Source organism: Gymnodraco acuticeps, unplaced genomic scaffold (assembly GCF_902827175.1).
Source record: "Gymnodraco acuticeps unplaced genomic scaffold, fGymAcu1.1, whole genome shotgun sequence".
NCBI lineage: Eukaryota > Metazoa > Chordata > Actinopteri > Perciformes > Bathydraconidae > Gymnodraco > Gymnodraco acuticeps.
Window position 1 is genome coordinate 10,934 of NW_022990994.1, and position 14,067 is coordinate 25,000.

At 40.7% G+C, this 14,067-nt stretch overlaps 1 pseudogene; it reads left to right on the plus strand.

Moving 5' to 3' along the window:
* Positions 1-270: 270 nt before the first annotated feature.
* Positions 271-14,067, plus strand: part of LOC117559232 — a 16,743-nt pseudogene continuing 2,946 nt past the window's right edge.

A 14,067-nucleotide genomic window follows, 5' to 3' on the forward strand; every position in this document is an offset into this window, starting at 1 on the left:
CTTCAGTGTCCACAGAGAGAGCTGCTCTGCAACCTGTCCTTTCCTTCAGTGTCCACAGAGAGAGCTGCTCTGCAACCTGTCCTTTCCTTCAGTGTCCACAGAGAGAGCTGCTCTGCAACCTGTCCTTTCCTTCAGTGTCCACAGAGAGAGCTGCTCTGCAACCTGTCCTTTCCTTCAGTGTCCACAGAGAGAGCTGCTCTGCAACCTGTCCTTTCCTTCAGTGTCCACAGAGAGAGCTGCTCAGCCCTTTGAAGCTTTGTGATTACAGCTATGAATGTGACTCTAGTCGGAGACCTGAGATACGAACCTGGAGACTTCCTCCATCTGAAGGAGTGTGGCATCGTGAAGACAAATCATCCAGAACACGAGAGGCTCCCGGACGGGTCATTGTGTTGTGTTTCCTTTTGTATCTGTTGTTGTTGTTGTTGTTGTTGTTGTTGTTGTTGTTGTTGTCGTCCAGAGCTCAGAAGGATCCGATGCAGCTTGCTGTAAATGTTCTGCACTTTACTTTCTTTGTTTTCTCCCAGTATCTGTTTTTGGGAATAATTGCAAACGTATGCTGGAAAGATCAAAGAACTAGATTCCTATACCGGATCTCCTCTCTGGTAAACAAGAACACCCTGAAAACTCTGGCAGGAGCACTCATTCAAGGGTACTATGACTATGCTTGCACGTCATGGTACCATAGCACCTCCAAGGCGCTACAAATAAAACTTCAAACATCGCAAAATAAACTGGTCAGACTACTGCTTGACCTTTCATCTAGAACCCACCTCACCTCTGCCCACTTTGACAACCTAGGATGGCTTAGAGTAGACGACAGAGTACAGCTACTTGCAATGGGCCTGGTCTACAAGATCCACTACACCTCTATGGTACCCATGTACATGTCAACATTCTTCCCAAAGGTCAAGGAATACCATGATCATAACACCAGAGGGAGCTCCACAAAATTTACAACGAAAATTGTAAATAAGCAATCTGTATGTAAAAAACCACCTGTATGTAAATTGTAAATAAGCCATCTGTATGTCAAATATGTCTTATATGTCTTAAATGACATGATGAATTGGAAATGGGGGACCCTGATGTAAACAAGACGAAAGTCTTTCTCTGGTCTGCATCCCCTTAACAATTGTATGTTTTGAGCTGTACTGTACTGTACCCAATATACAAGCTGTTAATACACTTTTCAATCAATCAATCAATCAATCAATCAATCAATCAATCAAGGAATGGGTTAGCCTAGAGCAGGGGTGCCCAACCTTTTTTGAACCGAGAGCTACTTTTAAAGTTGCCAGTCTGCCGAGATCTACCAGTCCAAATAGAGAGGCGTAGCCATTACTGACAGCCTCCTACTAGGTAAATACACATTTCTACTTGTATAAAACTGACCTTTGTACGATTAATACTGCATACAATACTGCAGATTCTTTATCTTACCTCTTTCTAATCTACACACATACAAGTATTTAACTGAAGCTACACAACAGTGTTGTTGATACGGAGTTGGAGTTTATTCACACGTCACTACAGTGGGTCATGTTTTCAAGAAGCATTGAACAGTGCTGCCACATATGACACAAAAAGAAAAGACTCTGAACCCTTTCTTTGCCATTATATAAAAATAGTGTTGCTACAAAAGTAGAAATGAGGCTTACTAATAAGACGACTCAGATCTGAAGCTACTCAGGAATCTGCTGCCAACGTGCAATAAAAAAGACAACATTAATAGAATCAAATCCTTTTTTTGTTGCATTTTAGTAGATTATAAAAAGAAATGCCTTTAAAAGTATGCAAGCAACTCTAGTTTCTTAACCTGAATTGATAATAGACTATAATCAATTTAAGTTTGCATTCTTATACCATTTTGTACAATAATTATAATGAATAAGTTCAAACAAACTAAAACTTACAGCTGATTAATACCGGTATCTAACTTGAGTTTTTATCAAAAACCTGTTGAAATGCTACTGTTATTTTTACTGTCCCCAAAAAGCGCGTCGGCAGCCTCCAGGAAAGCTTCTTTCACAACTTCGCCGTCTTTGAAAGACTTCATGTGTTTCTCAAGAACGTGACTGACACGATAAGATGCTATGGTAGCAGCCTTGCTCTTGTTGTTGGGCCTGGTGGAAATTGACTGCTGTGCATTTTGCTGTCCTTTCAGGCCCCTCCCCTTTTGGAGCGTAGGGCAGAATCAGGAGGGAATTCCGTCTCGTAGCGTTTGTGCACTGTTTTGAAATGCCGCTCCTAAATTACCCTTCTTCGATAAAGCCACGCTCGCATTGCAGATGAGACAGATGGACTTTGAATTGGAATAGATACAAACATAATCATCCTCCCACTTCGGAGTGAACATTATATATTTTGGGCTTTTTTGCTTCTGCCATAATTGCGGTCTTGTGTGTGTGTGCGGACTGTCACTCCTGTTGACACGGACAACGTTAGCGAACTAGTGCACTGCCCACCAGCCACGCCCCGACACATGGGGTCACGCTGGCCAATCACAAAGCTTTGATGCGTTCATGTGCATTATTCTGGCACAGGAAGATTATGTTATAGGACGTTAACGATAAAACAGAATATTGTTGTTCTATTTTTAGACACATCTCGCGATCGACTGGGAATCTCCCCGCGATCGACTGGTTGGGCACCCCTGGCCTAGATGATGTTTAAGCATCAGGTCCACATTCAACAAAGAGCCCTTCATCCCTTGACCCCTGATCAGTCCTTCCCTTTCTTCCTTCATCCTTTGGAATCTTCATCCCTTCCTCCCTACACCCTTCATCCCTTCCTCCCTTCTCTCTCCACCTTCACCTTACAGATCATCTCCTGCCATTAACCCTTTAGCAACATATTGATGTTGCTGAAATCAAACTGCTGTTAAACTCCAGCAGTCGCACAAAATAAACTAAAACACTGAGTAAAATGAATATATGACCAACTGCTGCATTGTACTCTAAGTATTATGTGTACTCTAAGTATTATGTGTACTATGTGTACTCTTAGTATTATGTGTACTATGTATACTCTAAGTATCATGTGTACTATGTGTACTCTAAGTATCATGTGTACTATGTGTACTCTAAGTATCATGTGTACTATGTGTACTCTAAGTATCATGTGTACCATGTGTACTCTAAGTATCATGTGTACTCTAAGTATCATGTGTACTATGTGTACTCTAAGTATCATGTGTACTCTAAGTATCATGTGTACTATGTGTACTCTAAGTATCATGTGTACTATGTGTACTCTAAGTATCATGTGTACTATGTGTACTCTAAGTATCATGTGTGTACTATGTGTACTCTAAGTATTATGTGTACTCTAAGTATCATGTGTACTCTAAGTATCATGTGTACTCTAAGTATTATGTGTACTATGTGTAATCTAACTATTACGTGTATTGTGTGTACTCTAAGTATTGTGTATTGTGTGTACTCTAAGTATTATGTGTACTATGTATACTCTAAGTATTATGTGTACTCTTAAGTATCATGTGTACTATGTGTACTCTTAAGTATCATGTGTACTATGTGTACTCTAAGTATTACGTGTATTGTGTGTACTCTAAGTATTATGTGTACTCTAAGTATCATGTGTACTCTAAGTATCATGTGTACTATGTGTACTCTAAGTATCATGTGTACTATGTGTACTCTAAGTATCATGTGTACTCTAAGTATCATGTGTACTATGTGTACTCTAAGTATCATGTGTACTATGTGTACTCTAAGTATCATGTGTACTATGTGTACTCTAAGTATTATGTGTACTCTAAGTATCATGTGTACTATGTGTAATCTAACTATTACGTGTATTGTGTGTACTCTAAGTATTGTGTATTGTGTGTACTCTAAGTATTATGTGTACTATGTATACTCTAAGTATTATGTGTACTCTTAAGTATCATGTGTACTATGTGTACTCTTAAGTATTATGTGTACTATGTGTACTCTAAGTATTATGTGTATTGTGTGTATTATGTTACACAGTTTCCTCTTCCATTACGATCCTCATCTTACAGCAGCCGGGATCAGTTCCCTGCAGCCAGAGATCACACACACACACACACACACACACACACACACACACACACACACACACACACACACACACACACACACACACACTCTCGCTGCAGCCACCATGGTGAGAGGATTACAGATTTTCGTCCTACGTTCTCCTTCGTTCTGTGTTTTCTCTCACGGTGTTTCTCTGTTTTCATCGCAGGCCAAGTTCCTGACTCAGGAGCAGATTAACGGTAAGACTCAGCAGTTAGTCACCGGGGGGGATGGATATATCCATCTTTCAAAATGCATTGTAACACTGCCATCCTGCTAGCAAGCTGTATTGTGTTAACAGTAATCTGATGGCTTGTTTTTTAACGTAATTGTAAATGAATAAAGTGACTCATGGCGCATTTCCACTGCAGCGGGGTCGCCCCATTTAAGCGTCCCTAAGCGTCCTCGCTCAGGCCTCGGGCTGCCTCGCTGGCCGTCCCAGGCCGTGGCGCATTTCCATTACAGTTTAGGACCTGGGGTAGTTACTATAGCAACGCAGTGTAGGCGGGGCTCCCGTCGAGCTCCCGCTGGATTGTATCATCCCCAATGAGATGTAGGAACGTCGTCACCTCCTCGGTCGACCACGGCGTGCTTTTCTTTGACGTTGCCATTTTTGTAGCTCCTCCGTTTACAAAAATGCTGCAAGCTTGCTTCTAGATATATGCGACGCTAGGGATGATCTTGCGCGCACTTGTGACGATTCTCTCTGACCAATCAGCAGTTGAGAGAGTTGACGTCACTAGTTCAGCCCTGGCCCTGGCCTGAGGGAACCACGATTTTATGGAGCCGGAAAAGAGGGAAAAAGTACCCGCTGGCCGGTACTACGCTATATGGAAAGGCCACCAAAAACTGGCCTGGCCGCTTGTGGACGGTTAAGGACGCTTAAACGGGGCTACCCGCTGCAGTGGAAATGCGCCATGTGTGCCCTGATGATGTCATCTGGTCACATGTGATCCGTTATCCTGCACACAGAGCAGACGAGTTTCTAACAAAGAGCCTCTGTGATGATCTGTTGATGAGAGTAAAGACAAAAGCTCGACCCTAATGAGGACACACTGTCTCTGAGGACAGAGCAGCCATCGTGTTCAGAGCGGTTTAACATGTTGGCATGCTTTATGACTCGCTGAGTTATGGAAGAGTTTGTTGGTGATTGAAGCCGCGACTCATTTCATCTCCTTGATTGTTTTTAACACATATTCATCATTTAGTTTGTTTAATGTCCGAAAGCAGGGAGATTACCCAGCCTTTGTGTGTGTGTGTGTGTGTGTGTGTGTTTCTGTGTGTGTGTGTGTGTGTGTGTGTGTGTGTGTGTGTGTGTGTGTGTGTTTCTGTGTGTGTGTGTGTGTGTGTGTGTGTGTGTGTGTGTGTGTGTGTGTGTGTGTGTTGCAGAGTATAAGGAATGTTTCTCTCTGTACGACCGTCAGCGGCGGGGCAGGATTGAGGGGGGGGGATCTGATCACAGTCATGCGATGCCTCGGGTCGAGCCCCACCCCCGCTGAGGTGAGGAGACACCTGCTGAACCACTCAGGTGAGGAACACGTAAGCCCCGCCCCCAGGAACAGAGATGGCAAAAGTACACATCCTTTACTCAAGTAGAAGTTCAGATACTCAAGTTTAAAAATACTCTGGTGAAAGTAGAAGTACTGACTAAACTTCTTTACTCAAGTGAAAGTAAAGAGCTTTGAAATGTACTTCAGTAAAAAGTACCCATAACTAGCAGCTGCTTTAAAGAGTACCTGACCTCCCTTTATATTAATAGAACAATAATGTCATTGTTAGCTAATGAATGTTTCCATGCTGAACAACGGCAACATGACAACGTTTCCATTGGTCCCTCTTCTTTAGAGAAGACCAGGAAATGATGGATACACGGATCGTGTTCAAATCAATAGGCACGCAATGACTCTAAAGAATAATGATCACGCATCAAACACACATTCAGACTAAAGGAACCAGCTGTTTGGAAAATGAGAGAAGTAGAAAGTACAAGTATTTGTGTTCAACATGTAAGAAGTAGAAAGTACAGGTATTTGAGTTCAACATGTGAGAAGTAGAAAGTACAGGTATTTGGGTTCAACATGTGAGAAGTAGAAAGTACAGGTATTTGAGTTCAACATGTAAGAAGTAGAAAGTACAGGTATTTGTGTTCAACATGTGAGAAGTAGAAAGTACAGGTATTTGTGTTCAACATGTAAGAAGTAGAAAGTACAGGTATTTGAGTTCAACATGTAAGAAGTAGAAAGTACAGGTATTTGAGTTCAACATGTAAGAAGTAGAAAGTACAGGTATTTGTGTTCAACATGTAAGAAGTAGAAAGTACAGGTATTTGAGTTCAACATGTGAGAAGTAGAAAGTACAGGTATTTGAGTTCAACATGTAAGAAGTAGAAAGTACAGGTATTTGTGTTCAACATGTAAGAAGTAGAAAGTACAGGTATTTGAGTTCAACATGAGAGAAGTAGAAAGTACAGGTATTTGAGTTTAACATGTAAGAAGTAGAAAGTACAGGTATTTGAGTTCAACATGAGAGAAGTAGAAAGTACAGGTATTTGGGTTCAACATGTAAGAAGTAGAAAGTACAGGTATTTGGGTTCAACATGTAAGAAGTAGAAAGTACAGGTATTTGGGTTCAACATGTAAGAAGTAGAAAGTACAGGTATTTGTGTTCAACATGTGAGAAGTAGAAAGTACAGGTATTTGAGTTCAACATGAGAGAAGTAGAAAGTACAAGTATTTGTGTTCAACATGTAAGAAGTAGAAAGTACAGGTATTTGTGTTCAACATGTAAGAAGTAGAAAGTACAGGTATTTGTGTTCAACATGTGAGAAGTAAAAAGTACAGGTATTTGAGTTCAACATGAGAGAAGTAGAAAGTACAAGTATTTGTGTTCAACATGTAAGAAGTAGAAAGTACAGGTATTTGTGTTCAACATGTAAGAAGTAGAAAGTACAGGTATTTGGGTTCAACATGTGAGAAGTAGAAAGTACAGGTATTTGTGTTCAACATGTGAGAAGTAGAAAGTACAGGTATTTGTGTTCAACATGTGAGAAGTAGAAAGTACAGGTATTTGTGTTCAACATGTGAGAAGTAGAAAGTACAGGTATTTGAGTTCAACATGTAAGAAGTAGAAAGTACAGGTATTTGAGTTCAACATGTGAGAAGTAGAAAGTACAGGTATTTGAGTTCAACATGTAAGAAGTAGAAAGTACAGGTATTTGAGTTCAACATGTGAGAAGTAGAAAGTACAGGTATTTGTGTTCAACATGTAAGAAGTAGAAAGTACAGGTATTTGAGTTCAACATGTGAGAAGTAGAAAGTACAGGTATTTGTGTTCAACATGTGAGAAGTAGAAAGTACAGGTATTTGAGTTCAACATGTAAGAAGTAGAAAGTACAGGTATTTGAGTTCAACATGTGAGAAGTAGAAAGTACAGGTATTTGAGTTCAACATGTGAGAAGTAGAAAGTACAGGTATTTGTGTTCAACATGTGAGAAGTAGAAAGTACAGGTATTTGTGTTCAACATGTAAGAAGTAGAAAGTACAGGTATTTGTGTTCAACATGTGAGAAGTAGAAAGTACAGGTATTTGGGTTCAACATGTAAGAAGTAGAAAGTACAGGTATTTGAGTTCAACATGTAAGAAGTAGAAAGTACAGGTATTTGTGTTCAACATGTAAGAAGTAGAAAGTACAGGTATTTGTGTTCAACATGTAAGAAGTAGAAAGTACAGGTATTTGAGTTCAACATGTAAGAAGTAGAAAGTACAGGTATTTGAGTTCAACATGTAAGAAGTAGAAAGTACAGGTATTTGTGTTCAACATGTGAGAAGTAGAAAGTACAAGTATTTGGGTTCAACATGTAAGAAGTAGAAAGTACAGGTATTTGGGTTCAACATGTAAGAAGTAGAAAGTACAGGTATTTGGGTTCAACATGTAAGAAGTAGAAAGTACAGGTATTTGTGTTCAACATGTAAGAAGTAGAAAGTACAGGTATTTGTGTTCAACATGTAAGAAGTAGAAAGTACAGGTATTTGGGTTAAACATGTAAGAAGTAGAAAGTACAGGTATTTGAGTTCAACATGTAAGAAGTAGAAAGTACAGGTATTTGTGTTCAACATGTAAGAAGTAGAAAGTACAGGTATTAGTGTTCAACATGTGAGAAGTAGAAAGTACAGGTATTTGAGTTCAACATGTGAGAAGTAGAAAGTATAGGTATTTGAGTTCAACATGTAAGAAGTAGAAAGTACAGGTATTTGGGTTCAACATGTAAGAAGTAGAAAGTACAGGTATTTGGGTTCAACATGTAAGAAGTAGAAAGTACAGGTATTTGTGTTCAACATGTGAGAAGTAGAAAGTACAGGTATTTGAGTTCAACATGTAAGAAGTAGAAAGTACAGGTATTTGGGTTCAACATGTAAGAAGTAGAAAGTACAGGTATTTGTGTTCAACATGTGAGAAGTAGAAAGTACAGGTATTTGAGTTCAACATGAGAGAAGTAGAAAGTACAAGTATTTGTGTTCAACATGTAAGAAGTAGAAAGTACAGGTATTTGTGTTCAACATGTAAGAAGTAGAAAGTACAGGTATTTGTGTTCAACATGTGAGAAGTAAAAAGTACAGGTATTTGAGTTCAACATGAGAGAAGTAGAAAGTACAAGTATTTGTGTTCAACATGTAAGAAGTAGAAAGTACAGGTATTTGTGTTCAACATGTAAGAAGTAGAAAGTACAGGTATTTGTGTTCAACATGTGAGAAGTAAAAAGTACAGGTATTTGAGTTCAACATGAGAGAAGTAGAAAGTACAAGTATTTGTGTTCAACATGTAAGAAGTAGAAAGTACAGGTATTTGTGTTCAACATGTAAGAAGTAGAAAGTACAGGTATTTGTGTTCAACATGTAAGAAGTAGAAAGTACAGGTATTTGAGTTCAACATGTAAGAAGTAGAAAGTACAGGTATTTGTGTTCAACATGTGAGAAGTAGAAAGTACAGGTATTTGTGTTCAACATGTAAGAAGTAGAAAGTACAGGTATTTGTGTTCAACATGTGAGAAGTAGAAAGTACAGGTATTTGGGTTCAACATGTAAGAAGTAGAAAGTACAGGTATTTGTGTTCAACATGTAAGAAGTAGAAAGTACAGGTATTTGAGTTCAACATGTAAGAAGTAGAAAGTACAGGTATTTGAGTTCAACATGTAAGAAGTAGAAAAGTACAGGTATTTGTGTTCAACATGTGAGAAGTAGAAAGTACAAGTATTTGGGTTCAACATGTAAGAAGTAGAAAGTACAGGTATTTGGGTTCAACATGTAAGAAGTAGAAAGTACAGGTATTTGGGTTCACATGTAAGAAGTAGAAAGTACAGGTATTTGTGTGTCAACATGTAAGAAGTAGAAAGTACAGGTATTTGTGTTCAACATGTAAGAAGTAGAAAGTACAGGTATTTGGGTTAAACATGTAAGAAGTAGAAAGTACAGGTATTTGAGTTCAACATGTAAGAAGTAGAAAGTACAGGTATTTGTGTTCAACATGTAAGAAGTAGAAAGTACAGGTATTAGTGTTCAACATGTGAGAAGTAGAAAGTACAGGTATTTGAGTTCAACATGTGAGAAGTAGAAAGTATAGGTATTTGAGTTCAACATGTAAGAAGTAGAAAGTACAGGTATTTGGGTTCAACATGTAAGAAGTAGAAAGTACAGGTATTTGGGTTCAACATGTAAGAAGTAGAAAGTACAGGTATTTGTGTTCAACATGTGAGAAGTAGAAAGTACAGGTATTTGAGTTCAACATGTAAGAAGTAGAAAGTACAGGTATTTGAGTTCAACATGTAAGAAGTAGAAATTACAGGTATTTGGGTTCAACATGTAAGAAGTAGAAAGTACAGGTATTTGTGTTCAACATGTGAGAAGTAGAAAGTACAGGTATTAGTGTTCAACATGTAAGAAGTAGAAAGTACAGGTATTTTAGTTCAACATGTAAGAAGTAGAAAGTACAGGTATTTGAGTTCAACATGTGAGAAGTAGAAAGTACAGGTATTTGGGTTCAAAGTGTAAGAAGTAGAAAGTACAGGTATTTGTGTTCAACATGTAAGAAGTAGAAAGTACAGGTATTTGTGTTCAACATGTAAGAAGTAGAAAGTACAGGTATTTGGGTTCAAAGTGTAAGAAGTAGAAAGTACAGGTATTTGGGTTCAACATGTAAGAAGTAGAAAGTACAGGTATTTGGGTTCAACATGTAAGAAGTAGAAAGTACAGGTATTTGAGTTCAACATGTAAGAAGTAGAAAGTACAGGTATTTGGGTTCAAAGTGTAAGAAGTAGAAAGTACAGGTATTTGTGTTCAACATGTAAGAAGTAGAAAGTACAGGTATTTGGGTTCAACATGTAAGAAGTAGAAAGTACAGGTATTTGAGTTCAACATGTAAGAAGTAGAAAGTACAGGTATTTGGGTTCAACATGTAAGAAGTAGAAAGTACAGGTATTTGGGTTCAACATGTGAGAAGTAGAAAGTACAGGTATTTGAGTTCAACATGTAAGAAGTAGAAAGTACAGGTATTTGGGTTCAACATGTAAGAAGTAGAAAGTACAGGTATTTGAGTTCAACATGTAAGAAGTAGAAAGTACAGGTATTTGGGTTCAACATGTGAGAAGTAGAAAGTACAGGTATTTGAGTTCAACATGTAAGAAGTAGAAAGTACAGGTATTTGGGTTCAACATGTAAGAAGTAGAAAGTACAGGTATTTGAGTTCAACATGTAAGAAGTAGAAAGTACAGGTATTTTAGTTCAACATGTAAGAAGTAGAAAGTACAGGTATTTGTGTTAAAATGTAAGAAGTCAAAGTCGTCAGAAAAATAAGGAGTAAAGTACTGATACCAGAAAGGCAGTATTTGTACTATAATACCCCCCCCCACAGGTACACCTGTTTATAACCAGCTCTCGGTTGATGAGTTGTGTTTAAACTGTCTCCGTGTTATCTGTCTTTACTGCTGTTTGAACAACTCATTAGATTTCCTCTCACCGACGTCCTCATATCCTTTCACCTCAAATCCTTTCCATGTTTCCCGTCATGTCCTGTGTGCTGTGATGGAAACTTCTGGAGCACTGGAGATGAAACTCAGAGAGACGCGGGGAGAGTTGGAACCTACACTGTAACTATGCACGTATGACCAATAAAAGCCTTGAACCTTGAACGTAATAATCAACATTCTTCATCAGCGAGACTAAACAAACATGGACCCTGAATCTAACTACAGCTGTTGTCCATAGGGAAGAGTGTGCGCCAGGGAACCTGCTACGTTCCAGAAAAGAAGGGCCTCTAGATCAGGGGTGCCCAACCTTTTTTCCCAAGAGCCCCCCAAAATGACACCTGTTGGAAGGGCCGCTCCCTCCCACACACACTCACAAGGGGGGGGGGGGGGGGGGGCGCAACAGCGGTAATTAAAGTTTAAAAGTCTCAAAAAGCTACAACTACTGTCACAAACTAGATGAATGTAAAGTATGTTGTTAAAGGAGGATGAAAGCGTAATCAAGGAGCACTATTGGAGTGACTTTGATGGTTATTGAACTCAGGATTCATTCATTTGGATTCCCGCTGTATGAAGAAATTAAAGGACGGCGGCAGTGGAAACAATTCACAAAGGGATTAAACTGTTTAAAACACATGCTCAAAGTAAGCCGGATTTTGCCAATGTGTTTACGTGGATTCAAAAGTCGTAAATAATCAAAATGGAGGAGACCGATCTGATCGAATTAACTGTGACAAATAATCCAACTGAAGCCGGCATGGACAATGACTATGTTTTAAACATGCGCTTATCCAGAAAAGCCCGGTTTGGACACTTTACGGGCAGAAGAAACATTTCTATCAAAGAAACAATTATACATTTTTGTATTTGTATGCCTTTAATAGCTACTAACTTGAATTGTTATTCAAATGAATTAATCAATTATTTTGTATATTGTATTGTAATGTAGAGACAAGGCTTTTAGTGACAATCATGTATTGAGTTACAATTATATGTAAAAAAAAAAAAAAAAAAAAAAAGTCTAAATATGATATTTGGCCTCAAATCATCTGAGGCCTGGCTCCCCCCTGCGATCTTTGGCGCCCCCCCTGCGATCTTTGGCGCCCCCCCCCCCCCCCCCCTGCGATCTTTGGCGCGCCCCCCCCCCCCCCCCCCCCAGGTTGGGAACCACTGCTCTAGATGTCTGAACAATACACTACCTCATGGCAGCGTGTGCTCATAAAGTGGCATCAACAATGATCCCAAGCTCCTGAGAGAGCTAGCAGCAACACACCTTTTTCATTTCTTGTCAGCTTTACTTCAAGGGAATTTCATTAGGGTCGCTGCTTTTACTTGTGCTCAATATTTAATTTAATATATTTGTTATGGTTTATTGTTGTTCTGTGAAGCACTTTGGGCTGCTTTGTGTATGAAAGGTGCTATACGTTATTGTTATTATTATTATGCCATGGGAAGAGAGACATTGAAAGGAGAAAACGATTAACTGCCAAAGGTTGAATACTTTTCAAATGATTCCCCAACAAGTGCAGTAATAATATCTGGATATCTTCCCCTGTCAGACGCAGCTGGAGATCTGGACGTCTCGACCCTCCTCGGCGTGATGCTACTAATAACTGGTGTTGTTCTGTTGTAACGGGCTCAGATTTCTTCAGCACACATTGGTGCAGGTTATCTGTGATTCTGATTCTTTATTTAATAACACAACTTTGGTGAGGAGCTTGATATTTCTTCTTTTCTAACCAGAAGGTGAGAAGTGTGGAGTTTCAATCACAACGTGGTCCTTGGTCTGAAACAGTTGGAGAAACCCTGATGTAGATATACAGTATGTCCCTCTCAGATGCAGGTGGAGATCTGGACTTTGCAGGATATGACCTTGGTGCTCCTTTCACCCATGGATGTTTAATAAGACCTGGATACAGTGTGGGAGGCGGGGTCTCGTTCTTTCCTATGAGAGCATTATTTTATGCTTACCTTTAACCTTTGTGTGCTGTTTGGGTCTGCGGGACCCGTTTTCAGTGTTTACTAGAAGACAATGCATTCAATTTAATTATTTTAACCTGATTTATTTGGGGGGGACCTCACATCCTCTGGTGGGGACCTCACATCCTCTAGGGGGGACTTCACATCCTCTAGGGTGGACCTCACATCCTCTGGGGGGGACCTCACATCCTCTGGGGGGGGCCTCACATCCTCTAGGGGGGACTTCACATCCTCTAGGGTGGACCTCACATCCTCTAGGGTGGACCTCACATCCTCTGCGGGGGGCCTCACATCCTCTAGGGGGGACCTCACATCCTCTGGGGGGGGCCTCACCTCCTCTAGGGGGGACTTCACATCCTCTAGGGTGGACCTCACATCCTCTAGGGTGGACCTCACATCCTCTGGGGGGGGCCTCACATCCTCTAGGGGGGACCTCACATCCTCTGGGGGTTGCCTCACGTCCTCTAGGGGGGGACCTCACCTCCTCTAGGGGGGGACCTCACATCCTCTAGGGGGGTCCTCACATCCTCTAGGGGGGGACCTCACATCTTCTAGGGGGGCCCTCACATCCTCTGGGGGGGACCTCACATCCTCTAGGGGGGACCTCACATCTTCTAGGGGGGTCCTCACATCCTCTAGGGGGGACCTCACATCCTCTAGGGGTGGACCTCACATCCTCTGGGGGGGACCTCACCTCCTCTAGGGGGGGACCTTCACATCCTCTAGGGGGGACCTCACCTCCTCTAGGGGGGGGCCCTCACCTCCTCTAGGGGGGGAACCTCACATCCTCTAGGGGGGACCTCACATCCTCTAGGGGTGGACCTCACATCCTCTGGGGGGGACCTCACCTCCTCTAGGGGGGACTTCACATCCTCTAGGGGGGACCTCACCTCCTCTAGGGGGGGGCCTCACCTCCTCTAGGGGGGGAACCTCACATCCTCTGGGGGGGGCCTCACATCCTCTAGGGGGGACTTTCACATCCTCTAGGGTGGACCTCACATCCTC